At 33.8% G+C, this 25,756-nt stretch overlaps 1 long non-coding RNA gene across 1 annotated transcript in view; it reads right to left on the minus strand.

The window, feature by feature from the left end:
* The window catches only part of LOC309642049, a 1,010,235-nt gene that overhangs the window by 949,776 nt on the left and 34,703 nt on the right, over positions 1 to 25,756 (minus strand). The gene's annotated exons all lie outside the window — the stretch shown is intronic.

Below are 25,756 nucleotides of genomic sequence, written 5' to 3' on the forward strand. Positions count from 1 at the left end.
AAAATTCTTCAAATACAAACACACACAAACTAACTTTCATTTAAGAAGGAATTAAGTATAGTGGGCCTTCTTACCATAACCATGGGTTCTGTATCCCAGGATCAGTCCACAGTGGTTGAATATATGGGTGCAAACCCATGAGTATGGAGGGCAGATTGTACTAGGCCATTTTATATAAGGGACCTGAGCATTCACAGATTTTGGTATCTGCAGGGGTCCTGGAACCAATCTCCCATGGATACCCAGTGACAATGGTAATCTAAATAGCTCTATATCTATTAGATATATTGAATTATGCCTTAAAACATTCCAAAAATATAAATCCCAGGTCTGGATTCTTTTAATGGTGAATTGACCCAAAGTTTGGGAATTCTACTACACATCAATGAAAGAAAAATAACAATTCTACAAAATCTCTTTGAGAAAATAAAAGAGGCAGAAACACTTTGCAACTTTTTTTATAAATCCTTCACTGATAAACCAGATAAAGACATTTCCTGACAACTACTGACCAACATCTCTCATGAATGTAGATTCAAAAATTCTCAACAAAATCTTATTAAATTTAATTCAAGAATACATATAAAAAATAATGTATCACAACTAAACAGATTAATGCTAGGAATGCAAGTCTGGGTCAATAATCAAAAATAAATCAATGAAATTATATTAGTAGACTAAAACAAGAAAAAATATAATTACCTCAATAAATGCAGGAAAAAATGACATCATATCAATATCCATTCATGATTAAAAACTCTCAGTAAACCAGGAATAGGAGGGAACTTCCGTAACCTAATAAAGTGTGTTTACAAAACCATATAGCTAACTACTTAATGACAAAACACCAAATGCTTTCCCCCAAGGACATTGAACAAGGCAAAGATGTTCTCTCTCATAGGCGCTGCTTAAATTTATACTAGAATTCCTAGTGAAGGCAAGAGAGAAGTAAAAAGGAATTAAAACATGCAGATTGTAATGGATTAAAAAAAACTGTTTCTATTCACAGATAAAATATTATCTATGTAGAAAATCTTAGAATTTTACAAAATAGCTCCTAAAAATAGTAAGTTTAACAAACTGTCAGTATACAAGAATCAATTAAATTACCACATACCAGCAATCAACAATTTGAATTGGAAATTACCAAAACATTACTATTTACAATAGCATCAAAGCAGTTAAATACTTAGGAGCACATTTAACAAAATATGTACAGCATTTGTATGCTGAAAACTACAAAACACTTATGAAAGAAATCAAAAGAGTTGTAAATGGAGAGATATATTGTGTTTATGAATTAGAAGATTCAATATTATTAAGATGTGATTTCTCCCAAAATTAAATTTTATTTTAAAAAGCAGTAGTAATAGAACTAATAGAACAGAATAGAGAGCCCAGAAATAGATCCACACAAATATAGACGCATGATTTTTTTCAAAGAAACAGAAACAATTTAATGGAGAAAGGATAGTCTTTTCAGCAAATAGTGCTGGAACATTAAATATCTATATATTAAAAAAACAAAAACAAAAGCAAAACCTCGGAACATACCTCATAACTTATGTATAAATTAACTCAAATTGGATAATAATCCTAAATATAAAATTAAAATTCTAGAATTTTCAGAGGAAAATACAGGAGAAAGGATATGGGAGCTTTGGTTTGGCAAAAAAGTTTTGAGATACCACAACAAAAGCATAATTCACTAAAAATATTGATAAATGGCACTTTTCAATATTAAAAACCTTCACTCTTCAAGGGACATTTTTTTTTTTTTTTTTAATTTTTTATTTATTTATTTATTTATTTATGGCTGTGTTGGGTCTTCGTTTCTGTGCGAGGGCTCTCTCCAGTTGCGGCAAGTGGGGGCCACTCTTCATCATGGTGCGCAGGCCTCTCACCATCGCGGCCTCTCTTGTTGCGGAGCACAGGCTCCAGAAGCGCAGGCTCAGTAATTGTGGCTCACGGGCCCAGTTGCTCCGCGGCATGTGGGATCTTCCCAGACCAGGGCTCGAACCCGTGTCCCCTGCATTGGCAGGCAGATTCTCAACCACTGCACCACCAGGGAAGCCCTCAAGGGACATTTTTAACACAATAAAAAGACAAGCCACAGTTTGGGAGAAAATAACTACATATCACATATATGATAGAGGACTTTCCCCCTCCCCCCACTATATATGAAGAACTCTTAAAACATAATTTTAAAAAATTTAAATAAGAAAAAATATCTATAAAGACATTTTACCAAAGAAGTAATACGGATGGCAAATATGTGTATCAAAAAATGCTAGATATCGTTAGTCATTATGGAAATCCAAATTAAAAATATACCTACTACTACAGTACATGCCTATTTAAATGGCTAACATAAAAAGTACTGACAATACTAAGGACTGGTGGGAATAATTGGCACTGTCATACATTTCTGGCTAATACAAAATGGTACAACCATTTTGGAAATCTATTTGTCAGTAAACGCAGTTAGCCAAATAACGTAAAACTAGCAATCTCACTTTAGGGATTCATTCAAATGGATTAAAAATGTGTATTCACACACACATACAATCTTTATGCAAAAATTCATAGCAGTCTTATTCATATCACCAAAATCTGTAGACAACCTAGTTTTTCTTCAATAGGTGAATGGATAAACAATATTTAGTCCACACATACAATGGCATACTTCTCAGCAATAAAAAGGAATGAACTATTAATCTATGCAAAAACATAGATGAAATTTACCTGCATTTTGTTATATGAGAGAAGCTAGTCCCACAAGTTTCATACTATATTATTGTTTTTTACAATAGACAGTAAACAGACAATTGAATCCAGGGAACCCACATTCAAAAGTCTGCCAGGGATGCTAAATTATATGTATGAAGTAGGCCAGGTAAGATAGTAAGTGCTGAACTGATTGTATTTATTATAACCCAATTCTTATAAGTATTAAAACACAAACTAGATGTTAACAACAACAAAACAGTATGTCTAGTAAAATAACCCCGTACACAAACTGGGTATCAGGTTTAACTCCCAATCCAGCCTAGGGAAGGAAAGACTTATCTATATCTCATGTATAAGAGGGGATACTAACTTCAAAACACAGTCCTTCATTTCCACTCAGGCCAAGATAAAAATCAAAACATGAGAATATTTATGGGAAAACATTTCTCTAAAACATTTTTGACCACCAGGATGAGTTGTCAAAGGAGATTATAGAACATTTTCCCTGAAATGTTTACAACCATTTTAACACATGGTTCCTAAACCAAACTCTGAGAAATTGTTGTATGTTTGTTTCAGCCTTCAAGTTCTATGAATTTGACAATTAGTTGAGATGGTCTAGTCTGCATACTCTGTTGTTTAACCTAAATCAATTCTGATATTGAATTTCTCTAAATATGCTACATGCAAGTCAGCATCAAAATCGATAGCACTGGCTCCTCATTGTCACCTGACAAGAAAACATCTGTGAAATCCAGCCCAACATGTATCCTCTGCTTCATTCACAGCAACCTGCCCAAAACACTCACCCTAACACTCTGAATAAATGTGTGCTATTCAAATGATAATTTTTCAAGTGTGAGATCAGTTTGGAATTGACAATTAAAGGAATGTGCAATCCTTCAGGAAATGAAGCCATAAGGCCAAATTTTTTTTCTATTTGTCAACAAAATGATCACGTATTGGGGTATTTCAGATGGAGGAGCATCATTCATAAAACCTAGATTTGATCCAAACCATGAAACGTTTTTAATGCATTGCATCAAAAATATCAAAGCAACAAGTAGTGGGCTAGGTTTCTGAAAATATTTGACTTTCAGGGAGAGCCTGAATATGTAGATTAATTATACAAACACTGTACAAATGCACTATTAATTCTCTGTTTATCCTTTCTTCGCTGTGACTCCTGAAGCAATTGGAGGTATTCACCATACAGTAATCAGATTCTTTGCATAAGGCTGAAGTAACTTAAGTCCATGGGGCCTTGGGTAGCTATTTCTGTTACAAGTTCAAATTACTTATTCTTTGAATAATGACTACCCAGAAAAGAAGTAGCCTTTAAACATCATATACATAAAACTGAGTACCTTTTCTAAATGACATTAGTCAAGCTGCAACCCTTTTGTTTTTCTTCTAAAACCTTCTATTACATTTCTTTTCCCTCTGGTTCAAGATAAGCATCAAACTTGAAAACTGACAATAATTATACTTGGTGACATTGGAGTGAATTTATCTGAGAGTAAGTTCTTTCACGAAGAAAATTCAATGAAATTCAATAAAATACAATGCAATTCCTATATTAACTTTAATGAAGCTCTCCAAGAGTTCAGATGCTTAGAAGGTTTTTAAAAGAAGGTAAGTTGGATGCCAGCTGGGGTTTTCTCAGCTCAGTCAGATTAAGCAAAGAACACTTGTGCAGCTTTATTAACACACACAATTTAGCAGAGTAACAGTGAGGCTTCTCTATTTCATGGGTTGCTTGCTTACTGGTAATATCATTCCTGAGAGACTTCAGGACTTTTAATTATGCTGTGAATAGTTTACAGTATTGAGCTACGGAATGGCAATTAAACTGAGGACATTTTATTTGTACGCTGGTTAATTAAATAGGCAACAGCAAGCTAGACTTATAGAAACCTCAGCAGACTTGGTCTGTCGACCATGTGTGAAAATATTTTTTTTCTTTTTAATTTCAATTAGCAACCCACTGTGCTAAAATGAAACTGAGTCAAAAGTGGGTTTTGAAGTTTTACCTAGGTAGATAAAATGACCCAAGGACTTTTAAACATTCAGTAGATATTCACAGCTCCCAATAAATGCACTCTACCTTTTCAAGTTTATAGTAAATGTATAAATCATGACTCCTGAAAAGTACAACTCATTGTTAACTCACAGTATATCTAAAATAATATAAAAAGAGGGAATGTTTATATGAAGTAATACAATTTTACAGAGCTGTCGAAAAAGCTACTTCCCAGTATTAGATAGTAATGATAAAATTCTTTAAAATTTGATTATTAACAACTGATGTAGCTCTGAATATTTTCACATACATTCAAAGGACATTTTCGAGCCTCTGCTATACAACTTGTGTCTTGCTAAATGCAACAGATGAGTAAAATTTGATTTTTTTTCTTAAGGATCTTTTCCAAATCAAAATTTGATCATTTGTGATCCTGCTTAATATCCTTCAGTCATCTCTTATTGTTAAGATAAAGATCAAAGTCTTTAGCAAGGCTTACAGGGCTGTGGAGGATCCTTGCCCTACCCACCTATAGAGTCTTATTTGCAACACTTTCTTTTTGTGTGCTCACGTATGGCCACAATGATCTTTTTTCAATTCCTCAAATGTGCTAGGCTTCTTCTTGACTTAGAGCCTTTGCTCAATCTGTTCCTATTCCCCTGAAGGTTCCCTGCTCCCAGCTCAACTTGAAATTTTCTTTGTCTTTATTCTTCAAAATTTATTACAAATGCTGATGGAAGCCTTCACCGAACACCCTAGATTATAATCCCATTAACTCCTCTAGTAATGGATCACGTGACCTGTTGTTGAGCAAGTAATTGGGTATATGAGTCTAGAGTTCTAGGAAGAATCCAGGTTGGAAATATAAATCTGGGGTTAACAGTATTTAAATGTTGTTTAAAGCCACAAGGCGAAATGACATTACACAGGAGTGAGTACAGGCAGAAAAAAAAGAGTATTGGTATACTCCAAGCCTTTATTGCATTTGTCAGTCTTTGTCTTTTAACTGGTGACTTTAATCCATTTCTATTAATTCTTAATATCGATATATTTATATCTGCTTCAATAACAATGTATCTTACGTTTGTCTTGATTTTTTAATATTTTTCATCTTACCACACTTTAAAAATATTTGGTATCCGTATTTTTAGCCTAAGAAAAAAATAATTTTCCACATTCTTAAAACTCTTGATCTCCACCCAAATTCATCATACTATTACATAGATTTTTAAGACTGAGTTTTGATGATTTATTGATAGATAGATGATGATAGATAGATAGACAGATAGATAGGTCGGTCTAGATAAATAGATACAGGTATACATATTTTAAGACAGTAATAAATGTTACTAAGGCATCTGCTTGTCTTTTCTTCAGATATCTCCTGAATTGGTGTCTACTATTATTTATATACTCCATACATAACTGTATTCAATGTAGTTTTTGTGTAGCAAACTTTCTAAAGCTTTGTATACCCAAGAATATATTATCAAGCACTCTATTTAAATGGAAATTTGTTGGAATAAAATTCTAAATCCTTTTCCTTCAAACACTAGAAATACAGTCCCATCATCTTCTCTCTTTCATGTTTTTTAAGCTATTGTCCATGTCCTTTGTCTTGCTCTTTTATCTGTGGTCTTCTCTTTTTTCTTATAATCATTTTGTCTTTGATATTTTAAATTTCACTTTATATGGAGGACTGAAGTTTTTCCTATCTCTTTGGTGATGCATGAGTCCTTTCAATAGCATAAGATCTCTTATCAATTTCTTGCTTTGTTTTTATTACAATGCATTTATCTTCATTGTTTTTCAAATATTTTTTCTCTTCATTTTTATTTTTCAATCTTTCTGAGACTCCTATGATCTGCATGTTGCATTTTATTTTTATTATTCGTATCTCTTATGTTTCTCTCTTGAGGTTTATACTTCTATGAAATTTCTGATTCTGATTTCACAATTTTCTAATTGATAGAGCTCTATCAATATTTCTAATATCTCTAATAGAGATATTAGAAAATATCTCTAGCTCTATCTGTTTCATCTGTTGACTTCTTGTTTCAACTCTCACATTTTTCATATCAAATATTTTACTGGTTCTTTGTGATTTTTTTGATAATATATTTCTTTATACAATTTAGTATGATTTTTAAGTTACTGTGAAATTCTAGGCCTTTCTTTATTGATATTTCTTCTACTGATACAATTTGTAATGCAGTGCACTTTTTTTCTTTTTTTTCCCTGCGGTATACTTGGCAAGTAGAGTTGTATATATGTCAAGTGCACAACATAATAATTTGATGTATATATACATTGTGAAGGGATTACCTAATTAAGGTAATTAACACATGCATCTACAGATTCAGTACAGCCTCTATCATAATTCCAATGGCATTTTTGACTGAAATCTTTTTCTAAATCCTAAAATGTGTATGGAACTACAAAATACTCCAAATAGCCAAAGCAATTCTGAGGAAGAAGAACAAAGCTAGAAACATCACACTTCCTGATTTCAAACTCTATTACAAAGCTGTAGTAATCAAATAATATGTACTGGCATGAAAACAGACAGACCAGTGGAACAGAACACAGTGCCAAGAAATAAATCCATGCATACATGGTCAACTAATCTTTGACAAGGGGGCCAAGAACACGCATGGGGAAAGCTAAGTCCCTTCAATAAATGGTGTTGGGAAAACTGGATATCCACATACAAAAGAATGAAACTCCCCGGGAGGAGGCATCAGCACTTGCTTACATGATCCTAGGTCTGAAACCTTCTTACAACAAGGCCATACCCAGGCCTGACTGGGCAACTTCCACTTACTGTCATGTCCCCTGGATCCCACAGGCACCTTTTTTATGCTCCCATATCCCTGATCTTTAGCATTTATCACTGTCTTTATCAAATATTTATATAGAGCTTACTTTTACTATGTGCCGGTTACTGTTCTAAGTGCTTTACTTAAATCCTCAAAGCAACCTATGAGACAGGGACTACTGTTATAATTCCCACTTTACAGAAAAGAAAACTGAGCACAGAGAAGTTAAGTCACTTGCCCAAAATCACTGATAAGGGGTAGAGCCAGATTCAAACCTGGGCAGTCTGGCTCCAGAGGCCTCCATGTTCTTAACTGCTGTGCTGTGTTAACTCTGTTGTATCTGCCTGTTTTCTTGTCTGGTTCCCCAGTCTGTAAACTTTGTGAGGACAGGGTCTGTGTCAATTTTTTTCACCTTTATCAGCACAGTAGTTAGCATGGTGCCAGACCCTCAATAAAGAAAAAAACAAAGACAACATACAAATGGTCAACAGGTACATGAGAAGGTATTCAATATCACTAATCATCAGGGAAATGAAAATCAAAACCACAGTGAAATATCACGTCACACCTGTTAGTATGTATATTATTAAAAAGAAAAGAGATAACAAATGCTGGCAAGAATGTGAAGAAAAAGGAACCCATTTGCACTGTTGGTGTGAGTGTAAACTGGTACAGCACTTCGGAAAACAGTATGGAGGTTCCTTGAGAAATTAAAAATAGAACTACCATATGATCCGGTACCCCTACTTTTGGGTATTTCAAATGGAATGAAATCATTATCTCAAAGAGATGTCGGTATTTCTATGTTCATAGCAGCATTATTCACAATAGCCAAGGTATGGAAACAGTGTAAGTGTCCATCGATGGATGAATGGATAAAGAAATGTAATATTTATATATATTTAATGTAATATATTAATATATATTTAATGTAATATATATATTTAATGGATATATATTTAATGTAAGTCTATTCTGCCTTAAAAAAGGAAGGAAATCCTGTCACTTGCAACAACATGGATGAACCTTGAGGGCATTATGCTAGTAAAAAAAGCCAGACAGAGAAGGACAAATACTATATATCACATATATGTGGAATCTAAAAAAAAAAAAGTCAAACTCATGGAAACAGAGAGTAGAAAACTGATTGCTAGGGGTGGGAAATAAGGGGAGGTTGGTAAAAGGGTACAAATTTTCAGTTATAAGATTAATAAGATCTAGGTATCTAATTTTTAAAAATGAATGAAACTGGAACCCTGTCTTACACCACTCACGAAAATTAACTCAAAATGAATTAGACTTAAACGTAAGACCCAAAATTGTAAAACGCCTAGAAGAAAACACAGAGAAAGTGTCCTTTTTTTCTTTCCTTTTGAAATAGAGATGCCCTGCAAATATCTTGTCATTGTGTTTTGTGAACTCATTTGCCTCTGGGATGAATGGTTTCTCTATCAAATAATGTATATGGGGGAGGCCAGGCACAGCTCTGGTCAGCCTTCATGAGTTTAAGAGGTAGAGGTGTATGAGTTCAGCCCAACTTGGGGGAGGGAGCCAGCAGTCTTGTGTTTTAGTGCCTTTTCCTAGGGCACTGTGAGTTTTAGAGGAATGGGAGATGCAAAGAAAATACCAAATCAGACTGTTGAGGAGCAATAGAGAATAAGAGATGAAAAGAGACAGTGATGTCCCAACTGAAGGTGGTGCTGATCAAAAAGAAGTAAAGCAGTAACTAGATAGGGAAGTAGGATACCAAGATGCTGTTTGTTAATTTGGAGAAATTAAAGCACACACTCCATGTGCCAATATCAAAGTTCTTCTCTGGAATATATGAGTCAGTCATGTTAAGCTTTGTTAGTTAATCACTATATTTTAATTTGTGTTCACAATATATTCACTATAAATTAACATTGAAGATGTAGTTTTTATTTCTAGAAAGATTATCCAATTTTTTAATTTCAATTTTTTTTAATTTTTAATTTCAAAAATATACATTTCAATTTCAAAAATACACATTTTTTTAATTTTAATTTCAAAAATACTCATTTCATAAAAAATAAATGATAAGCAAGCTCAAAGATACATTCATATTCCCTTTTGACTATAAGATTCTTTTATTACCTATCTATATGAATTTTGTAAATATTAATAATACCTTTCAGATCCTTATTCTTAGCACCATTCTGACTCTCATGGTTTTTAACAAACTGTTTGAGTAATTTGAGAAGGCAAATCAGAAAATGTGTCAGTGCTGATTTAATTGCCATTCAACTTTAATACATGCTGATATATGCCTGTTTTGATTCTAGTTTAGCATGCTATTAGGAAATAATGGGCTTGTACATATTCATTGTTATAACTGTCCTGTTACAACAACTGGCTAGCAGTAATGCCAAAACAAAGATTCATTACAAGTGGGCTAATTTGTTTTAGTAAATATCTCACTGTGTGACCCCATAATCATTCAATTTGACAGGCCAGCTAAAAAGGCCCAATAACTCTCCCACTACACTATTTAATTTTTAGTAAATAAATACCAAGTATGAGCCATCTTGCCCTCTCTGCCATTACCCCACAAATCATTGTTATGCTTATGTCTAAGTCCTTAAGTCTGTGGGCACAGCCTATGGATAAGTGGGTGTTTGTATGTCTCCAGAATGGCTCTGAAGGCATATATTGATAGAATCAATAATTAGTCAAGCATATTTCCAAAAAAATAATTTGAAGTAGAGAACTTGAGCAAACTTTTTCATGAAACTAGACATATAATTTGTAATATAGATCACCAAGTGTTGTTGTCTTCCCAAAATCACATGGGCAATTCTAAACAATCAATTCTGAGCTGAGATGTTTTGCATATTTTTTCTTTGAAATAAATAAGCAAACTTTACCAAACTAGTTTCATGCTACCAAATAAAAGAATAAAAAAAGGCAAATTTGGCAATCTAGTAAAGTTAAACTTTGTCCTGGGACTAATAAAGACTTGAGTCCAGAACTTCCCTTGCTACAATTAACTGTGTGACCTTAGGCAAATTATCTATTCTCCCAGAGCCTTATTTTTTACCTCTTAAAATACAGTTGCATAATTCAAAGAATTGTGATGATTTATGAAAAGGACTGTGATGATTTAGTCAAGAAAAACAGCTCTAGGAGAGAGCATCTGGTATAGTCCTTGTCACTTGAGAAACGTTAGTGCTTTAGAAAGTTATTATTATGTCCATGTTCAATGGGATGAATGAAAAAGGAAACAGGTAGAATTTGTAAATCTGTAGTTTATCTTTATTTCTCTTCCTCCTCCTCTTCTTCTACTTCTCCTCCTCTTCCTTTCTCTCACTCTCCTTCTGCCTCTCTCTCTCCCCCTCCACCCCTCCTGCACAGAATCTACAAAATTTTTCCACATTTGTGGAATTCTCTTCTTTTGATGACATCTATTGCTGCATAACAATCTCAAAATATAGCAGTTAAACAACAATGTATAGGATCTCTCATGGCTGTGGATTTTGTGGGCTTCCTAGGCTTGGTGAACCAGTTCTTGCTTGTGATTTCTCACCACGTTGCAGTCATGTGTCAGCTGGGACTACAGTGGTCTTAGAGTTTGACTGGGCTGGATATCTAAGAGGTCTCACTCACATGGCTGAGAGTTGCAACTGGCTATCAGATGGAAGTTCAACTGAGCCTATCAATCAGGGCATCTACACATGGCTTCCTGGACTTACCACTATATGGTAGTGAGGTTTCAAAGTAAACAACAACTCAACAACAAATGTTCCAAAAAACTCAAGTGGAAGCCGTAGGGATTTTTTTTTTTTTTTAACCTCACCTCCATCACATCTTGTTGATCAAGAACAGGTTACAGAGTCAACCAAATTCAAGAGGAGGACTCTACAGAAGGATATATAAATGGATGGTGGGACTGGTGCCAGATCCCTTTTACCCATCTTGGGGAAAATAGCTCCAAAAAGTTGAACCTGCCAAGTACTTATTTTCTTGGTCACTTCCTGCTAGGACACAGACATATGCCTTAGACTCAGCTGCACACATAGAGCTCCTCAGGCCTTAGAATCTGTAGCCAATGGCACAAGAAAGACGTGTCTATGGAAAGTCATTTCAGGCAGAGGTTTTAACAGTGGCAACATCACTTAGTTTCCAAGGGCAGCAAAGCCTGCATCAGTAACGGTGGTCTCCAAAGAACAAAAAGAAAGGTCAGGGCCACGGCACAAATAGTTGTATCTAGTCTGTGGCAGAGCAGGTTCAGCTTCTCTGTGTCTTGATATTAGATGTGATTTTGTCCTTATGTCTTCTGAGTCTCATCCAGTACGCTTTTAGTGATTCTTTTTCCCACCAACAATCTTTTAATATAGTTATTTTTTGCTTACTTCAGTCATGCTAATTTTTTACTTCCTGTATTTAAATATTTTGATTGATACAAAAATAATTATGCTAATGAGTTTTTTATTAAGTGAGGCACTTCCCTAAGGTCTAATACTAAAGTATGTCATCTGGTCATACTTGAACAATCTCTATAGAGTCAGACATCAATACCTATAGCATTCTAAGATTTAAGGACTTAACAATATAACACTGAATAGTTTTATACTATTTGTATGATAGTTAACTTTAGCTTTTCCAGTTTTGCCTACGAATTTTTTATTTTTATTTTTAAATGTTAAATGTTAAAAGAACCCTGTGAGAAAAACCTGAGGCAGTGCAACTGTTCAGTAAAGTTCTGTTAGAATTGAGTCATCTAACCCACCTGCTGAAAGCCAGAACACAAAAATTCATAGGACTTGGGTTACCAGGAGCAAGGAGTGAGGGCACAAACTGACCAATGGGATTATAATAAGTAAAGCAAATGGAAATTTTCCAGAAAAGATTCATCTTAAAAATATCTGTGGCAGGTTACTTATTGGGTACATCAGATTTTTCTCACAGAACTAAAGATGTTAAAATAAACATAAAGCAGAGTACCAATAACAATGGCATATTGCAATTTTAACTCTTATTCTGATAGTCAAATAAAAATTAGCAATAATATAAAACCAACCTAGAAAGCACAATTGGATGTAAAATAAAAAGGGGAAAAGGTATTAACAAATACTACCTGGGTTATGTAATCAATTGCAGCTAATTCTTAACAAATATCATACAAGAACTGAATATGCCTCATGTCTGAATAAAATTCTAGGGTGCTGAATTTTCCTGACCTTATATTCTTACATGGTTCATTTCTCAATGAATAGACTACTTAGAGTCTCTGTTGAGAATACTTTGTATCAGATGAGTTTGTGTGTGTGTGTGTGTGTGTGTGTGTGTGTGTGTGTGTGTGTGTGTGTGTTAAAGAGGGAGAGGAAGAGAGAGATAGGAAAGAGTTGAGTGTAAAATATTATGAAGAACCAAAATAAATAATGCAAATTTTACTCATATCAATCCTTTTCTAGTTAGTTCAGTAGCAGGCCATTTACCAAAACATGAATATCAAGGTATCAGTCAAACTTCCAATGAGAGCATAATATATCTCCCAAGAAAACACTTCTAAATGGGTGGTTTTCCCCAAGGAGGTTGTCACTAAGTTTCATGAAGGAGTTCTTCAGTTTTGTTAAAACACCTGAAAATTCATTAGTAAGTGAGAATAAATGTCATAGAATATAACATTCATAATATTAACTGAATTAACCTACACCTGACTTCTGAAAAATAAATTATATTCTGAATATTCTTCTCTCCCTTAGGGGACAATGACGATGTCATAAACATTTTTTATGTCCTCTATCACTCCCTTCCCGGCACTTCTCTCCTTATTAGGATGAAGTGTGGTTAGTAAATATCTACAATGGTCACGTTATTAAACATGTTAAAGAGTAGTTAAAGAAGGCAAGAATGTCTTATCAAGTCATCAGCAGAATGTGGATAACTCATGACTCACATCCATAGTCTTTAAAAATTGACTCAGCGATGCTCATGTAGATATTTATTTTAATGAATTTGATTACCATTATATAGCAATGTTTCAAATGAACTGGCTAACATAAATGATCAAAACAATCTCATATTTCCAAAACAATTGTCAAATTCCAAAAGGATAATTACAGCTATATTAAAACAAACAAACCTTGTATATGCCTATAATGAGCCAGATTTTCTACTGAGTTAATTCTTAAGACAACCTCAATGTCTGGGTATTATTATTAATACCTGTCTTATTTATAAGGAGATAAAAAGAAGAGGAGTTAAGAAACTTGCCAAAGATTATGGCACCTCTCCTGACATGGCCTCTGAATGCATTTCTGAGGATGTACTGACTTGAAGTTATCTTTATTTTCAGTCATCATTGAAAGTTGTTCAATTACTTAAAATACAAGCAACTGAAGTATGCTTTAGTGATTGAAACAGGGATTCTATCTAGGAAATGGAGCGAAAACAGCACACTTAGAAACAAAAGCCCTATTTTGATTTGAGAATGTGGTGAATCAATGGAATAATGTTTATAATTGTTTTTCCATACTTGAGAGTCTCTGATTATGATACTATTATTTCTTACAGAAAGTCAAGAGGGCTCTTTAGTCTAAAAGGGTGGTCTTAAAGGCTTTGCTGTTTATGACGTATTTCCTCAGAGAGAAATACTGCATGTTCTATTCTAAAGTAAGACCATAAAATACAAATATTTAAGAGTAGCCCTTTGGGCATTAGCATTTATTCAGTTTGTCTGCCCAGCTCACACAATTTAATTAGATGACAAAATAAGAAATTTGTTGTAGTGGCATAAACTAAATTATAATTATCTTATCTTTTAATTCAGGGAATATCTGATCATCAGATAATGAGAACAGTACTTAGATTAAGATTTAAGTCAGGTAAAATGTTATTTTCCCCTTTATTTCTAAATCCACTCATTGTCTTTAAAATGGGAACAAAATTATTCTTCAGTTTTTAGAGCAGTTTTTTATTTTTATTTTTTTACTTTGGTGCTTACCTCACCCCCACCCCCTTGCTCCATAATTCACTGATGATGTCCAGCTCAATTCTCCCTTAGGAATAGTCTGTAAATATTTGAAAGTGCCATTAATAGTACTGCAACTTTTTAAAGTAAATATGTTGAGCTGAAGTTACATATCAGCACAGTTTACCTAGTTACAGTTACCAAGTTTCAAGATTGTTTGAAAAGAAATTTTATCTGATTTTAAATAAAATTTGTCAGTCATGTCCATTCAGCCATTTAATATGTATTAATTGACTACTCTTATTTTCTAGAGGCAAGTGATATAAGAGTGAACAAATGAAGCTCACGCTTCAGTAAAATTACATTCTAGTAGGGGAAGACAAAAAAAGCATAATTAAATAGATACAATATACATTTATGATAAAAGCTATGTTGAAAATTAACAAATTATACAATATAGAGTGATGGGAGGGTTATGCTATTTTAATGCATGTGGGTACTAGAACCCTCTCTAATGTGGTGGCATTTAAGCAGATTTGAATGTAATGAGGACACTGGCCCTCTCGCAAGCCAGGCAGTGTGGGAAAAAAACGGGTAAAGTCCTGCCATAGGAGAAGCTTAATGTGCTCAAAGGAGAGCCCTGAGACCCAGGTAGCTGAGTAGCATGAGGTGAGGGGGCAAGTTGTAAAAGATAAGCAGAGTGACTTGAAATTTCATGACTTATATATATAACTATAATGGAAAGCAGCGTTTCCAGTGACAGGTAAGAGGGTAACTTTGTAGTCGTAGAATCTCTAAATTGTGGATTGATATCTCTTCCCATCAAGAGACACATAAGACACCACAAAAACCTCATTATTAGAACATCATGATGTGATATGCAGACATCATAATTAAAGTATGACAGAGAGCAAAAGACCAAATGATAATAGATGGATGCTTTGATATCTGTATAGTTCTCAGACAGAGGTAAGATGTGACTGAATATTCTAATATGACCTCATTCCAGTACTACTCGTATATTTTTAACTAGTCACCATACCTTCATTTTCCTCCCTCTCAAATGTCACCTTGCACACACCAATTCATCTTTTTAAAGTTTACTTTTGGTAACATCTTTCCTTTGCAGAACATATGGATAAAGGTTAAGATTTAGAGTGATAAATGCAAACATATTGTTATAAAATATCACTTTAATATTAGAAACCATGAAAATAGCAATAGCAAGCTCTTAATATGGTCTAAACACAATTTTAAACATTCTAGTTGGGACCACATCATTTAAATCTCACAACAATTCTATGTAAATAGTTTTTAAAAACTGTTTTCATACCCATTTTCCAGATGAGGGAACTGAGACAGATTATTCCTTTTTTAAACTGACATAGCTGCTGAGTGACTGGCTTAGAATCTGAACCTGAGCAATCAGGCTTCAGAATCTGCACTTTAACATAATTTATTTTATATTATTATTATATATTATATACATTATTGACCATATATTATATATTATATCATATCATATTATATCATATATAATACACATATTAATAATCCTTACCAGAGAGCTCACTCTTTTCTATTTCAAAACTCATGAAAAATGTCAATGTTAATATCATTTTCAAAACGATTATTTCAATATTTCTATACCACACTGAGTAGTATACTGGTATTAATTATTTGGGATGATTCCAGCATTGTAAAAATCATCTTTTTTGCATGAAGGTATCATTATGCTTTCAGAGTAGTATCTTGAGGGAGATTCTAGACAATGGGATTAGAGTGTCTAAAGAGACAAACACATTTAATGCTCTTGATGCATGTGCTGTTTACAGTTTTTTTTTCTTTCTGGCATCTAAATGGCTGTAAAGCCAGATAATAATTAATAACCACATCTCCTAAGCATTCCAATAATATATTCTTTATGCTAAGGCTCATTATCTGAAGCTGGGCCAGTGTGAGTATTTTGACCTAAGAAAACAGCAGTGCAGCTGGTAAACATGAAGTCAGCATTTAGGGATGAGTAAAACACTTAATAAGAGCTTGGAGGAGAGAAGTAAATAATATTCCAAATTGAGAACTTGGTACCTCTCTTCTGATTGTTTTCACTTTAGAAAACATTCACAGGTATACTGTCCGTTATTGGATTATTTTCAAGCCAGCTAGATAAAAATTTAAAGATCAGTGTAATTCTAAATTACAATATTTTAAACAACCTTGTTTTTCTTGGAATGATCACTGGAACAACTAACTGGGGATACTTGATATATTGCCAGAATTATTTTGCATCACTCCGACTAAAGATGGTGGTCTGCATATCCTGGCACATATGTGACAAAAACACATGCCTTTCCAAAATGTCAATGTAAGTTATTGCTCTTTCCATAATTTTCGGTATTTAACGTCTAGTGACTCATGTTGACTAATTTTTGTCATGATATATTATTATATGTGTTAAAAATTAATAGTGGTACTGTCAGGAAACTTCATGAGGCGTTTAACATATGAGCTAATGTTTTCCATAAATATTTCCATGCATTCATATTCACATCTTTACTTATCTCAGATGAAAGCCTATGAAAAGGACTTCATTAAAGCATTATGAAAAAGATATTTACTGAGAGAAAGATAAAATGATTAATACATAGCAGTCATGGAACACGTTTGAACTGATGGTCTTGCCATTAAAAGGAACTATAAACACTGCTTGAAATGGTGATCTTCATTAATGTAACAGTGCCCTCTATGTTCAAGGGTCTACGATAGAGAGGAGAGTAATAATCTTTGAACTGTTAATGAAACCTGACTTTTCCATATCAAGTTTTTATACATAATGGTGAAATTAACTTTTTGACTTGTTTGTCAGTTTTATAGTCCACTTCCATAAAGCCAAAAGGATACCCATTAAGATTTCATAAGCGAAAAAAATAAAATAGAATTTTAAATCCACAGTTGTTCATTTCTTTGGAGAATAGCCACTCACCTATTGTGCTTGAATATCAAAAGCAGAGACGATTTTGAGTGGGAAAATAATACAATTTTAATACCGACAAGTAACATTTGAAAGTCTTCAAAGTAATAGAAGAATATTTGAATTTGACAGAAACCATACCACAAATTATAGGTTTCGTTTATAAGGCAACTTCTTGCAAATTATAATGAGAGCCTTCCTGAACTATACAGAAACCTTCTACAAGGGAGATTTATCATAGAACTAATACCACGGGAACGGGTGAAATTTACTGTTTTAGAAACTACTGTCCAGAAGGAAGGCTTTACTTCTACCTCATCCTATAGTATTTATAATGTATCCATAAATTCCCCAATGTAAAGCTTTGGATTATTTTACAAACCTTGCCTTTAAAGGGTTAAAGGCAAGATAAAAATTAGAATAGAGAAGCCCAGCTTTATTGAGTGCTTACTTAAATAGGACTAGTTCTAAGCGTTTTTATTTGTTTTTATTAGTAATTTAAAATATTTGATCTTTAAAGGTACCTGTTAGCTTACATTAATTTTTGCAGGTTATAAACATTTATAAATATTGAATTTTCTGATATCAAATGAAATTCATAAAATGGAGGTTTTGATTGAGAATTTTTATTTTAACTTTTTCATTTATGCAACTGTGGTACTAAGTATATTGCTAAAAATAAGAAGAAAAAGAAGGAAAAAAGTGGACTAAACATATAAAGCTGGAATTTTTTGTAAAGAAAGTGTATCAAATTAGAAATGGGAGTGACCCTAGGATGTCTAAGAAATATTTAACGTTTCTGTTATACACTTTAATTTTTACACAGTTCAAGACATTAAAGTACTGTGACAATTTGAAGAAATAATTCTATACTTTTTTTCTCCAAGTGTCAAACTTACTCTTCATGATTTATAATATGATGCTAGTGAAGTTTGAATGTATAACACTCGAGAGCAAAGATTAGACAGTCCAAGTAAAACAAATAAACTTTAACAGAAGAAAACTTAAACACAAATATATTCAAATCCAACCCTGTGACTTCCATTAAATGTACTAATAAGCCATTAACGCGACTAATAAAAAATTAAGCATAGACATGTTAAAAATTGTCAGGGGGCTTAAAAATAGAATTTATTCTGAAATTTGTTCCTGTCAGATCTAAATATAAAATTGGAACTTTTCAAATCTCCAAATACCTTTTTTTTTTTTTGCAAGAAAATGAGGGCCTGAAAACAGGGAGTATGAATGCTTATGTTTTTGTTTCAAGAATGTGGTGGAAGAATGAACTGTTTTGCAAATTATAATTATATTCTACCTTTAATATTTAAAAAGTAATAAATAAATTGTTGAATATATTTATTTTTCTAAAAAACAAAAATGTAATTTTAAAAGCATGCACTTTATAAACTTAATATAAATTTAAAAACTAAAAAATACACTAAAACCAGAAAATGAGTGAATTTACATTTTAAGGGTAGGGAAGAAAAATTAAACAACTATTTGAACATTTTTGTTTTAAATACTGTGAAGGAGAAGAAACATTTACATATGAAATATTATAGAGCAAACCTGTCTATACAAGAACCAATTGCACAGCACAGAAAAATCAATGAACAAATAGTTACTAAAATAGGTCATCAATTTGGGCAGTTACCATCTTGTAACTTTTTGACTAGATTAGTAAATATTTTGGGGAAAGAGAGATTCACTAACCACTCATCACCGTGCTACTCACTATTTAATTGAATGTGACTCTATCCCAATAATGCTGAAAAGAAAAATGTCCAAAGAGTCAAGGTTTTCATTAGCCAGAATATAGTAATTGTGAATTTAATGGCAAAGGACTTGAAACCACCAAATTCAGTCCCAGTTAATAGGTTAGGCAGATGTTGGGCACACTTTAAAATCAAGAATGCTTGGATGCAATGACCTGGCAAAGATTATGATTCAGAGTCAAGGTTAAATTAGGAAACAAGGGCTGGAAATACAGTGATGAGGAGATATAGTACCTGCTCTCCATCTAGTCCCAACTTTACAGAAGAAGTAAAGACACTCCATCCAATATATCCCCATCTCTGTCACCAAGAATTCCTTGTTGCTAGATCCTGTGTTCTTAGCTCAGGCAATTATCCCTGTTTGCTTCCTACCCCAACTCCCTCTATTTGGTCTTTCTTTGTGACAATTTATTATTTATATTGCAACAGATTGTCCTTTCAAAACCATCAATCCAGATAATAAGCTCTATGAGGGAAAGGACCCTGACAGTGACGAATTCACTGCAGTCTGTAGCTCCTAACCCAGGAGCCTGTGCCTGGTGCACAGTACACAGAGCAAGCCTTTAATGAATATTGTTGAATGAGTGAGTGAACAAATACAAAACCTACTCATGGCATTCCCTTCAGTGGCACCACATAAATTTCAACTTTATTAAGGTGACCTAGAATGCATTGCACACACAAATCTCATCCTTATTAATCTTTCTCCATGTGCTCCTTTTCCCCACAATGGACTCGATGATCCATCGAAGTGCAAAAGCAATGCACTTCTTTCAGTTCCTCAGAAAAAGAAAGATCTTCTTCATTTTAAGTCCTTTTCCCTCAGTTTCTCTCAGTCTGGAATATTCCCGCACTCCTACTCTCTTTTTCCCTCTAAACTGCCCTTCTTAAGGCTAACACCCACTCATCTCTTGGCCTCAGCTGTCAATATATCACTTCAGATCCCTCTCTCAAAGCTCCCAGAATACCAAGGACAAATCTCATGTTGAATTTAGCCTAGAGTGCAATGCCAGGCACATGATGTACTCTCAATCCACATGTACTGAAAGAAAGAATAAGAAATGTCAATTAATAACTGATCATTTTAAGGTCGTTCAGTCATTTTGTAGATCAAAATCAACTCACATTTGCACTTGTTTTGCAAATTTGATTATTGCTCTCATGACAAAATTTCAACTCTTTCTAACCAAGTTTCCAAGATAAAATTGTTGTCTAGGAAAATGATGATGATCATATCTGGTTCATATATAATATATCTCAGGTACAAACACTGCAAATATTCAGACATGTATGTAAATTCGTATATATTCATAGTAATTATGGATGCATTTAATAAACAAAAAAATCACTGATTGACAATGTAACAGAATAGAACAAACATGAAACTTGAGTTATGCAGCCACCTGTGCTGGAATCGTAAGACCTGCCAATTCAATTTTTCCTATGTTGCATTAGTTACTTCATATCTCTGAGGCTCACTTTCCTCATGCCTAAAATAGAAATAAAAGCACCTTGTGGTGTGGTTGGAAGGAATGTACAGAGGCTGAAAGTTGTAGGTGTTAAAAAATAGGTATCATTATTTCAAAGTCCTTGTGTTGAAATCTATATCATTGAATGTTTTCAGTATTTTAATGGAAAGAGTTATTAACAAATAAGAGAGAGTATCACTCAAGAATACCATAGTAGATATCTTTATAAACCTGCTGTTTTCCTATTTAAGAAGATAATTAAGACTTGACCATGACTAATTACCTTAGAGATAGGTTTCCTGCCTCTATTGCAAATTAATTTGTGTCACATAAAGTGCACTAAAACATGCATTAAATTAAGTATTCAGTGCCTGGTAATCAATTCATCTTAAAAAAAGATTTAAACATTTGTAAGTGTAACATTGATGCCTTTTATAATTTTAATAAGATTAAAATTATGTAATATTATTAGATGGACCCTCAAACTTTTAACCCTTAATCTTTTACTTAACTGAATTTACAGTTAAATATCTAGAGTGAGTCTACAGGATTAAAAAACAGTCTCATATTATTCATAGTGTTTAGTTTAGCAGATTAATTTGGAATTATTTCTAAAATGTTTCTCATGTGTCAGGCACAATTCTAGGTGCTAAGGTTATAACAGTGAACAAAATGGGGAAAACCATCTCTATTCTTATTACAGCTTAAAACAGCACCTATTTATTATCTCAGTTCTGTACATCAAGAGTTTGACTTGTGTTGGCTGGGTCCTCTGTTTAGGTTCTCACAAGGATGAAAAAACCAGTCAGCAGGGATAGGCTATTATTTGGAGTCTCTGAGAAAGAATCTGCTACCAAGATCATTCACATTGTTGGCAGAGTTCATTTCCTTGCAGTTGTAGAATTGAGGTCCTCCTTTGCTTACTGGCTCTCTGCCAAGAATCACTCTTAGCTCCTGTGACTGCTTCTTGTACGTGACCCATTCCATCTCCAAAACCAGCAATGGCATATCAAGTTCTCTTAATTCAAGTATCTCTGTCTTTCCTTTCTGCTACCAGCCAGAGGAAACTGCTTTAAAATGGCTCGTCTGACTAAGTCAGTTCCACCTGGATGGATGGATAGTCTCTGTCATCTTAAGGTCAACAGTTTTGGGATTTTACTACATTTGCAAAATCCCTTCACAACAGTACCTATATTAATGTTTGATTGAATAGCCACCAGATGGAAGTCTTGGGGCGAGGGCATCTTTAGAATTCTGCCTGCCACAACAGGCAGTGCTGATATTTAAGAAAATAAGTGAAATACATGTTATGTTAGAGGACGATAAGTGTCATAGAAAAAATAAAGCAAGTAGGATATAAGAAATGCTCACGTGGAAAAGTATTGTAAGCTTATAGTCTATGGTCGGAAACATAAGACTTGCCCAGGGAGACCTGAGCTTCTGGAGGTGACAGGGTAAAAGGAACATTGAGATTTCCCCCTAGAGTTTAAAGCAGAAAATAATGGAATAGAGCTGAATTATGTCTGAGAGGAAGAAGGAGGGAGAGATCTTGGCAGGAGCATTTAGCGTTTGGTGACTCTACTCTTAACCCCTATCAATGTCTGTCCATAGGCCAAGGGAAGAGGGGTCATCTTATAAAAAATATAACCTAAGCTATGCCAGTTTAAGAAAAGTACAAATAGAAGCTGCACACGTCCTCAATTGCATCTTCTTCCCACAAACCTAAATGTGGTATTTATTATTCCAATTCATGTTATTATACTGATCCTTGAAATAGAAACCATACTTTCAAAACAGTCAAAGGACTCACAAAACAGATAAACTGTACAAAAGCATGGCATGCAAGATAATCTATCTAAGCTCAAATCCCTTTAACACCAGTTTATTCAAACCTGTATGTTTCAAGCTAAAACACAGACCAACTGACCAAATAGTAACCCTGTAGAGACTCATATATTTTAAAGGTATGGCACTGATCTTCCAGCAGCTCCTTATTTTACAAAATCAGTTCAGTCCCTGTGAATGCCATCCTATGAGTAATTCCAGTATCCAAAATGCTATAAATAACTTTCCCAGATTCCCCATTTTGAGACTCCTCATGGTTCCTCACAGTTTGCATTTTCCTTTGCTGTAGCAAGCTAATAAACCTACCACCAGAGTGACTTGGATGGTCTTAGCAAGTGGAGCCCCAGCGAGACTTGGCCACATCCCTCGTTCACCTTGACAAGGAGCTCACCTCCGTAACAGTGTGCACATCTGAGATACCTGGAGTCTTCCCCAGCTGAGCCCACCTGCTGGTGAATATGATGTAAGTTTTTTGCTTAATCAGAGTTCCAATTATTTCATAGAGTCCTCAGCATTATGTTTTCTTCTCCATTCTGAGAAAAGAATCCCCCAGACTTGTTGGTCATTGGTCAAATGTGCACACATTTTTCCTTTGCGTGGATCTTCCATAGCATTAATTTACCACTAACTGCCAACTCTACCTGTCTATCGTCTGTAAGGATTTATGTCTCTAATAAGGTTCAATAAATGTTTTTCTGTAAACGGCCAGGTAGTAAATATTTAGGTTCTCTGGGCCAGACAGTCTTTGCTGCAACTACTCGGATTGGTATTGTAGCCCGAAAACTGCAGACAATATGTAATGAATGCACAAGGCTGTGTTCCAATAAAACTTTATTTATACAGATGTTGGTCTGAGTTTAACCTTCTGGCTGTAGTTTGCTGACCCCTGGTTTATAGGATGAAGTTCAAAGGGCAAGAGACAGATAGAGGTTGGAAAAATTGTCCTCTCAACTGGATTGAAGCTGATGCTTTCAAAATGTCATGTTGCACTTGGAAAACCTTATAAAGACATTCCTCAGTATTGTCTTCATGTTTCTGAGAATATTTTATTTAATTCCCTCTGCCAGGCCAGGGAGCTTCTCTGGGCCACTAGTCTTTGGTGACAACTAATTTTTGGCCCGGTTCTGGAGACACGTGGTTTCAAAACTGTAATCTTTACTGACTACTGCAGTTCTCATGAAGTTTCTTAAGTGTGTGTTCCCTCCAGACTAAATATCTGCTTCCTTCATAACTCTTGTTACAATCTTAACTCATATGCATATTTCTTTAATCGGCATAATTTCACCAAGGGCAATTTGGAATTGCTGTGACAGTAACAGGAACTTTTGATATGAACAAGGGTGTTCATTTGAAAGGCTCCATAAAACAAGTATTCAGTGAATCAGATTTTAAAGTCTCTTACAAGCTACTGGAGCTCAAGTTCTAATTGATACATATTTAGGATTTACATAAATTGAAAATGAAAAAATTCAAGAAATTTTTTAAAATCTTTAACTTTTAATGTATTAAAAGTTTTGACTCTTTTAAAGAAAACTTTTTTTCTCCCCAAAATAGCTCTGTTACAGGTTGGACAGTAAATTTTTTTCTGTAAAAAATATTCTAAAATTCTGTGAATTAAAGTAACATCCTTGGTTGTGGTTAGAGATAAAAAGAAAAGTGTGATATTCAGAACTTTTTAACATAACTTAGAGTCTTTTAAAATATGATTTATGAATACAGAGTTTATAATATGTATTTTTTAAAGTTAATTTAGTATATTTCTGATAAATAGAAGGATTTTTTTAAAATTAGAGTTACTAATATTGGTTTTAAAACAACTCTTTATGTCTTCTTTCTAATTTTATCACAGTACAAACAATATTCTACTTTGTATAGGACTAAGAATCATATGAGTTCCTTATATATTTTGGATATTAACCTCTTATCAGATAGGTGGTATACAAATATTTTCTCCCATTCTATAAGTTGCCTTTTTATTTTGTGGATCATTTTTTTCCTAGGCAAAAGCTTTTTAGTTTGATGTAGTCCTGCTTATTTAGCATTGCTTTTGTTGCCTGTGCTTTTGTTTTCATATCCATAAAATTATTGCAAAGACCAATGTCAAGGAGCTTGTTACTTTTGCTTTCTTCTAGAAGTTTTATGGTTTCAGGTCTTACATTTAAGTCTTTAACCCATTTCAAGGTAATTTCTGTGAGTGGTGTGAGATATGGGTTCATTTTCATTCTTTTGCATGTGAATATTCAGTTTTCCCAACACCATTTATTGAAGACTATATTTTCTCCATTGAGTATTAGTCAAAGATCAGTTGACCATATATACATGAGTTTATTTCTGGGCTCTCAATTCTATTCCATTGGTCTATGTGTCTGTGTTTGTGTGAGTACCATACTTTTTTGATTACTATAGATTTGTAATATAGTTTGAAATCCAGAAGTGTGATGCTTCCAGCTTCATTCTTTCTCAGGATTGCTGAGTTATTTGGGGTCCTTTTTGTTACAATACAAATTTTAGAATCATTTTTTTCTATTTCTATAAAAAAATGCCATTACATTCAATATCAAAAAATCAAATAACTCAATTTAAAAATAGGCAAATGATTGGAATAGACATTTTTCTTAAGCTATTCTAATGGCCAACAGATACGTCAAGAGGTGCTCAACATTACTAATCATGAAGGAAGTGCAAATCAAAACTACAATGAGATATCACCTCACACCTATAAAAATGGCTGTTATCAAAAAGACAAGAGACAACAAGTGCTGGTGAGGATGTGAAGAACAGGGAATACTTGCACACTGTTGGTGAGAATACAAATTGGTACAGCCAGTACGGAAAACACTATAGAGGTTCCTCAAAAAGCTAAAAATAGAACTACCACATGATCCAGCAATCTCACTTCTGGGTATATATCTGAAGGTAGTTAAATCAGTATCTCAAAGAGGTATCTGCACTCCCATTTTCACTGCAACATTATTTGCAATAGCCAAGACATAATAACAGCCTAAGTGTCCATCAGTGGATGAATGAGTTGTTTATCTAGGAAGATAAAAGAGATAAAAGTAAAATATTTTGTTTGAAAGAAAGAAAGGTCTGGTTGTACCAAAATATGAAAGAAAATAATGAAATATACTTGAAGATATGTAATAAGTGTAGAGTGTATGAACAAAATGTACTTTGTGCACCTGAGCTATAA

The sequence above is a fragment of the Balaenoptera physalus genome (genome assembly GCF_965194825.1).
Source record: "Balaenoptera physalus genome assembly, chromosome: 13".
NCBI lineage: Eukaryota > Metazoa > Chordata > Mammalia > Artiodactyla > Balaenopteridae > Balaenoptera > Balaenoptera physalus.